At 39.3% G+C, this 7,851-nt stretch overlaps 1 long non-coding RNA gene across 2 annotated transcripts; it reads right to left on the reverse strand.

The window, feature by feature from the left end:
• Window positions 1-379: 379 nt before the first annotated feature.
• LOC139748550 (uncharacterized) lies at window positions 380-6,125 on the reverse strand. 2 transcript variants are annotated; one of them, XR_011712730.1, is made up of 3 exons: window positions 5,623-6,125; window positions 2,020-2,152; window positions 380-512 (listed from the first exon to the last, which is right to left on the reverse strand). It is a non-coding gene; the product is annotated as an uncharacterized lncRNA (long non-coding RNA). The 2 variants fall into 2 exon arrangements; XR_011712729.1 differs by lacking the exon at window positions 380-512 and adding an exon at window positions 525-1,824 and having other exon boundaries at window positions 5,623-6,121.
• Window positions 6,126-7,851: the final 1,726 nt, after the last annotated feature.

The raw sequence follows: 7,851 nt of genomic DNA on the forward strand, positions 1-7,851 counted from the left end.
TTACAGGGGCATAGAGGCATCAAAAGGGAAAGAAACATTTGGAAAGCTTACTTTAATGCCACTTTGGGGATGCCAAAGGGCAAGAGAATTGCATGGACACTTCGAAAAATTTAGAGGAAAATTGAAGGATTAATCTAAATCCCCTTTGGCGTCTTCAAAGGCCTTTACAGGGGAATAGTGGCATCTGAAGGGAAAGAGACAAATTAAAAGTTTACTTAAAAGACCGTTTAGGGGTGCCAAAGTCCAATACCTTTGCATGGTGGCATCCAAAAATAAAAAGACAAATTAAAGTTTTAGTTTAAATCCCCTTTGGCGCCACCAAAGGCAATTACAGGGGCATAGAGGCACCAATAGGGAAAGAAGCATCTGCAAAGCTTACCTTAATGCCACATTTGGGATGCCAATGTGCAAGGGAAATGCGTGGAGGCATCCAAAATCTTAGAGGAAAATTGAAGGATTAATCTAAATCCCCTTTGGCGTCTTCAAAGGCCTTTACAGGGGAGTAGTGGCATCTGAAGGTAAAGAGATAAATTAAAATTTTATATAAAAGACCGTTTAGGGGTGCCAAAGTCCAATACAGCTGCACGGAGGCGTCCAAAATTAAAAAGACAAATTAAAGGATTATTTTCAATCCCCTTTGGCGCCGCCAAAGGCAATTACAGGGGCATAGAGGCATCATAAGGGAAAGAAACATTTGGAAAGCTTACTTTAATGCCACTTTGGGGATGCCAAAGGTCAAGAGAATTGCGGTGAGGCATCCAAAAATTTAGAGAAAAATTGAAGGATTAATCTAAATCCCCTTTGGCGTCTTCAAAGGCCTTTACAGGGTAATAGCGGCATCTGAAGGGAAAGAGACAAATCAAAAGTTTACTTAACAGACCGTTTTGGGGTGCCTAAGTCTAATACCTTTGCATGGTGGCATCCAAAAACAAAAAGACAAATTAAAGATTTAGTTTAAATCCCCTTTGGCGCCGCCAAAGGCAATTACAGGGGCATAGAGGCATTAAAAGGGAAAGAAACATTTCGAAAGCTTACTTTAATACCACTTTGGTGATGCCAAAGGGCAAGAGAATTGCGTGGAGACATCAAAAAATTTAGATGAAAATTGAAGGATTAATCTAAATCCCCTTTGGCGTCTTCAAAGGCCTTTACAGGGAAATAGTGGCATCTAAAGGGAAAGACCCGTATTAAAAGTTTACTTAAAATACCCTTTGGGGGTGCCAAAGTCCAATACTGTTGCATGGTGGCATCCAAAAATAAAAAGACAAATTAAAGGTTTATTTTAAATCCCCTTTAGCGCTGCCAAAGGCAATTACAGGGGCATAGAGGCATCAAAAGGGAAAGAAACATTTGGAAAGCTTACTTTAATGCCACTTTGGGGATGCCAAAGGGCAAGAGAATTGCATGGACGCATCGAAAAAATTAGAGGAAAATTGAAGGATTAATCTAACTCCCCTTTGTCGTCTTCAAAGGCCTTTACAGGGGAATAGTGGCATCTAAAAGGAAAGACCCTAATTAAAAGTTTACTTAAAATACCCTTTGGGGGTGCCAAAGTCCAATACAGTTGCATGGTGGCATCCAAAAATAAAAAGACAAATTAAAGGTTTATTTTAAATCCCCTTTGGCGCCGCCAAAGGCAATTACAGGGGCATAGAGGCATCATAAGGGAAAGAAACATTTGGAAAGCTTACTTTAATGCCACTTTGGAGATTCCAAAGGTCAAGAGAATAGCGGTGAGGCATCCAAAAATTTAGAGAAAAATTGAAGGATTAATCTAAATCCCCTTTGGCGTCTTCAAAGGCCTTTACAGGGGAGTAGTGGCATCTGAAGGGAAAGAGATAAATTAAAATTTTATATAAAAGACCGTTTAGGGGTGCCAAAGTCCAATACCTTTGCATGGTGGCATCCAAAAATAAAAAGACAAATTAAAGTTTTAGTTTAAATCCCCTTTGGCGCCACCAAAGGCAATTACAGGTGCATAGAGGCACCAATAGGGAAAGAAGCATCTGCAAAGCTTACCTTAATGCCACTTTGGGGATGCCAAAGTGCAAGGGAATTGCGTGGAGACATCCAAAATCTTAGAGGAAAATTGAAAGATTAATCTAAATCCCCTTTGGCGTCTTCAAAGGCCTTTACAGGGGAGTAGTGGCATCTGAAGGGAAAGAGATAAATTAAAATTTTATATAAAAGACCGTTTAGGGGTGCCAAAGTCCAATACAGCTGCACGGAGGCATCCAAAATTAAAAAGACAAATTAAAGGTTTATTTTCAATCCCCTTTGGCGCCGCCAAAGGCAATTATAGGGGCATAGAGGCATCATAAGGGAAAGAAACATTTGGAAAGCTTACTTTAATGCCACTTTGGGGATGCCAAAGGTCAAGAGAATTGCGGTGAGGCATCCAAAAGTTTAGAGAAAAATTGAAGGATTAATCTAAATCCCCTTTGGCGTCTTCAAAGGCCTTTACAGGGTAATAGTGGCATCTGAAGGGAAAGAGACAAATCAAAAGTTTACTTAACAGACCGTTTTGGGGTGCCAATGTCTAATACCTTTGCATGGTGGCATCCAAAAACAAAAAGACAAATTAAAGATTTAGTTTAAATCCCCTTTGGCGCCGCCAAAGGCAATTACAGGGGCATAGAGGCATTAAAAGGGAAAGAAACATTTCGAAAGCTTACTTTAATACCACTTTGGTGATGCCAAAGGGCAAGAGAATTCCGTGGAGACATCAAAAAATTTAGATGAAAATTGAAGGATTAATCTAAATCCCCTTTGGCGTCTTCAAAGGCCTTTACAGGGAAATAGTGGCATCTAAAGGGAAAGACCCTAATTAAAAGTTTACTTAAAATACCCTTTGGGGGTGCCAAAGTCCAATACAGTTGCATGGTGGCATCCACAAATAAAAAGACAAATTAAAGGTTTATTTTAAATCCCCTTTGGCGCCGCCAAAGGCAATTACAGGGGCATAGAGGCATTAAAAGGGAAAGAAACATTTCGAAAGCTTACTTTAATACCACTTTGGTGATGCCAAAGGGCAAGAGAATTGCGTGGAGACATCAAAAAATTTAGATGAAAATTGAAGGATTAATCTAAATCCCCTTTGGCGTCTTCAAAGGCCTTTACAGGGAAATAGTGGCATCTAAAGGGAAAGACCCTAATTAAAAGTTTACTTAAAATACCCTTTGGGGGTGCCAAAGTCCAATACAGTTGCATGGTGGCATCCAAAAATAAAAAGACAAATTAAAGGTTTATTTTAAATCCCCTTTAGCGCCGCCAAAGGCAATTACAGGGGCATAGAGGCATCAAAAGGGAAAGAAACATTTGGAAAGCTTACTTTAATGCCACTTTGGGGATGCCAAAGGGCAAGAGAATTGCATGGACGCATCGAAAAAATTAGAGGAAAATTGAAGGATTAATCTAAATCCCCTTTGGCGTCTTCAAAGGCCTTTACAGGGGAATAGTGGCATCTGAAGGAAAGAGACCTAATTAAAAGTTTACTTAAAATACCGTTTGGGGGTGCCAAAGTCCAATACAGTTGCATGGTGGCATCCAAAAATAAAAAGACAAATTAAAGGTTTATTTTAAATCCCCTTTGGCGCCGCCAAAGGCAATTACAGGGGCATAGAGGCATTAAAAGGGAAAGAAACATTTCGAAAGCTTACTTTAATACCACTTTGGTGATGCCAAAGGGCAAGAGAATTGCGTGGAGACATCAAAAATTTAGATGAAAATTGAAGGATTAATCTAAATCCCCTTTGGCGTCTTCAAAGGCCTTTACAGGGAAATAGTGGCATCTAAAGGGAAAGACCCTAATTAAAAGTTTACTTAAAATACCCTTTGGGGGTGCCAAAGTCCAATACAGTTGCATGGTGGCATCCACAAATAAAAAGACAAATTAAAGGTTTATTTTAAATCCCCTTTAGCGCCGCCAAAGGCAATTACAGGGGCATAGAGGCATCAAAAGGGAAAGAAACATTTGGAATGCTTACTTTAATGCCACTTTGGGGATGCCAAAGGGCAAGAGAATTGCGTGGAGACATCCAAAAATTTAGAGGAAAATTGAAGATTAATCTAAATCCCCTTTGGCGTCTTCAAAGGCCTTTAAAGGCGAATAGTGGCATCTAAAGGGAAAGACCCTAATTAAAAGTTTACTTAAAATACCCTTTAGGGGTGCCAAAGTCCAATACAGTTGCATGGTGGCTTTCAAAAATTCTTTTTTTTTTTTTTTTTTTCAACCTATTCGCCATTTCCCGCGTTAGCGAGGTAGCGTTAAGAACAGAGAACTGGGCCACTGAGGGAATATCCTCACCTGGCCCCCTTCTCTGTTCCTTCTTTTGGAAAATTAAAAAAAAATTGAGAGGGGAGGATTTCCAGCCCCCCGCTCCCTCCCCTTTTAGTCGCCTTGTACGACACGCAGGGAATACGTGGGAAGTATTCTTTCTCCCCTATCCCCAGGGATAATATATATATATATATATATATATATATATATATATATATATATATATATATATGGCAAAAGGTGAGGTGCTTTAAGAACTGACAGAGTGCATGTACAATCACCTTTATCCCTAATTACCAATTTTTTTTCTGTCGCTATTCAGACGATACAGGAATCTGGTGTCATAAAAGTTAATGAGAGAGAGAGAGAGAGAGATAAATTATCAATCTGCATTGTACTGGGTGTATCTACACCCATCTGGCCCCATCTCTTTTGTATGCAATCCACAATCATTTTCATCAGTTAGTCATCTATTATTTTCTTTCTTTCAGACTTGTTTGCTATTTCCTTTCTGAGCAATGTAGTGTCCAGAACAGCAAAATAGAGCTGGACAAATAATGAGAGATATGTAAGGAAGTAGTGCTGACATGTGCAAGAGAAGTGTATGCATGCATTAGCTGGGTATGTGAGTGGTGAACTGACAAGGCAAATCTGATAGCGAAAGACGAGGTATGTATGGGTGGTGCTTACAGTGAAGGAGTGCAAATGAATGAAAGACATACAGGAAATAGCAATAGGAAGTCAAGATGAGGAAGCAAGGGTTGAAAAAGATGGCAAATGAGAATTGGTGTGAATAAGTATCGGTAAACTTTTGGGAGAATAAGATGTTTTGGAAGGAAGTTAATAGTTTGAGAAAAAAAAAAGGGTAAGAGAAATGTGTGGTAATAAAATGAGCATGGCTTTCAAAAATAAAAAGATAAATTAAAGGTTTAATTTTAATCCCCTTTGGCGGCGCTAAAGGCAATTACAGGGGCATAGAGGCATCAAAAGGGAAAGAAACATTTGGAAAGCTTACTTTAATGCCACTTTGGGGATGCCAAAGGGCAAGAGAATTGCATGGACACTTCGAAAAATTTAGAGGAAAATTGAAGGATTAATCTAAATCCCCTTTGGCGTCTTCAAAGGCCTTTACAGGGGAATAGTGGCATCTGAAGGGAAAGAGACAAATTAAAAGTTTACTTAAAAGACCGTTTAGGGGTGCCAAAGTCCAATACCTTTGCATGGTGGCATCCAAAAATAAAAAGACAAATTAAAGTTATAGTTTAAATCCCCTTTGGCGTCACCAAAGGCAATAACAGGGGCATAGAGGCACCAATAGGGAAAGAAGCATCTGCAAAGCTTACCTTAATGCCACATTTGGGATGCCAATGTGCAAGGGAAAAGCGTGGAGGCATCCAATATCTTAGAGGAAAATTGAAGGATTAATCTAAATCCCCTTTGGCGTCTTCAAAGGCCTTTACAGGGGAGTAGTGGAATTTGAAGGTAAAGAGATAAATTAAAATTTTATATAAAAGACCGTTTAGGGGTGCCAAAGTCCAATACAGCTGCACGGAGGCATCCAAAATTAAAAAGACAAATTAAAGGATTATTTTCAATCCCCTTTGGCGCCGCCAAAGGCAATTACAGGGGCATAGAGGCATCATAAGGGAAAGAAACATTTGGAAAGCTTACTTTAATGCCACTTTGGGGATGCCAAAGGTCAAGAGAATTGCGGTGAGGCATCCAAAAATTTAGAGAAAAATTGAAGGATTAATCTAAATCCCCTTTGGCGTCTTCAAAGGCCTTTACAGGGTAATAGTGGCATCTGAAGGGAAAGAGACAAATCAAAAGTTTACTTAACAGACCATTTTGGGGTGCCTAAGTCTAATACCTTTGCATGGTGGCATCCAAAAACAAAAAGACAAATTAAAGATTTAGTTTAAATCCCCTTTGGCGCCGCCAAAGGTAATTACAGGGGCATAGAGGCATTAAAAGGGAAAGAAACATTTCGAAAGCTTACTTTAATACCACTTTGGTGATGCCAAAGGGCAAGAGAATTGCGTGGAGACATCAAAAAATTTAGATATAAATTGAAGGATTAATCTAAATCCCCTTTGGCGTCTTCAAAGGCCTTTACAGGGAAATAGTGGCATCTAAAGGGAAAGACCCGAATTAAAAGTTTACTTAAAATACCCTTTGGGGGTGCCAAAGTCCAATACTGTTGCATGGTGGCATCCAAAAATAAAAAGACAAATTAAAGGTTTATTTTAAATCCCCTTTAGCGCTGCCAAAGCCAATTACAGGGGCATAGATGCATCAAAAGGGAAAGAAACATTTGGAAAGCTTACTTTAATGCCACTTTGGGGATGCCAAAGGGCAAGAGAATTGCATGGACGCATCGAAAAAATTAGAGGAAAATTGAAGGATTAATCTAAATCTCCTTTGGCGTCTTCAAAGGCCTTTACAGGGGAGTAGTGGCATCTGAAGGTAAAGAGATAAATTAATATTTTATATAAAAGACCGTTTAGGGGTGCCAAAGTCCAATACAGCTGCACGGAGGCGTCCAAAATTAAAAAGACAAATTAAAGGATTATTTTCAATCCCCTTTGGCGCCGCCAAAGGCAATTACAGGGGCATAGAGGCATCATAAGGGAAAGAAACATTTGGAAAGCTTACTTTAATGCCACTTTGGGGATGCCAAAGGTCAAGAGAATTGCGGTGAGGCATCCAAAAATTTAGAGAAAATTTGAAGGATTAATCTAAATCCCCTTTGGCGTCTTCAAAGGCCTTTACAGGGTAATAGCGGCATCTGAAGGGAAAGAGACAAATCAAAAGTTTACTTAACAGACCGTTTTGGGGTGCCTAAGTCTAATACCTTTGCATGGTGGCATCCAAAACCAAAAAGACAAATTAAAGATTTAGTTTAAATCCCCTTTGGCGCCGCCAAAGGCAATTACAGGGGCATAGAGGCATTAAAAGGGAAAGAAACATTTCGAAAGCTTACTTTAATACCACTTTGGTGATGCCAAAGGGCAAGAGAATTGCGTGGAGACATCAAAAAATTTAGATGAAAATTGAAGGATTAATCTAAATCCCCTTTGGCGTCTTCAAAGGCCTTTACAGGGAAATAGTGGCATCTAAAGGGAAAGACCCGTATTAAAAGTTTACTTAAAATACCCTTTGGGGGTGCCAAAGTCCAATACTGTTGCATGGTGGCATCCAAAAATAAAAAGACAAATTAAAGGTTTATTTTAAATCCCCTTTAGCGCTGCCAAAGCCAATTACAGGGGCATAGAGGCATCAAAAGGGAAAGAAACATTTGGAAAGCTTACTTTAATGCCACTTTGGGGATGCCAAAGGGCAAGAGAATTGCATGGACGCATCGAAAAAATTAGAGGAAAATTGAAGGATTAATCTAACTCCCCTTTGTCGTCTTCAAAGGCCTTTACAGGGGAATAGTGGCATCTAAAAGGAAAGACCCTAATTAAAAGTTTACTTAAAATACCCTTTGGGGGTGCCAAAGTCCAATACAGTTGCATGGTGGCATCCAAAAATAAAAAGGGAAATTAAAGGTTTATTTTAAATCCCCTTTG

This window comes from Panulirus ornatus, unplaced genomic scaffold (genome assembly GCF_036320965.1).
Source record: "Panulirus ornatus isolate Po-2019 unplaced genomic scaffold, ASM3632096v1 CTG_730_pilon, whole genome shotgun sequence".
NCBI lineage: Eukaryota > Metazoa > Arthropoda > Malacostraca > Decapoda > Palinuridae > Panulirus > Panulirus ornatus.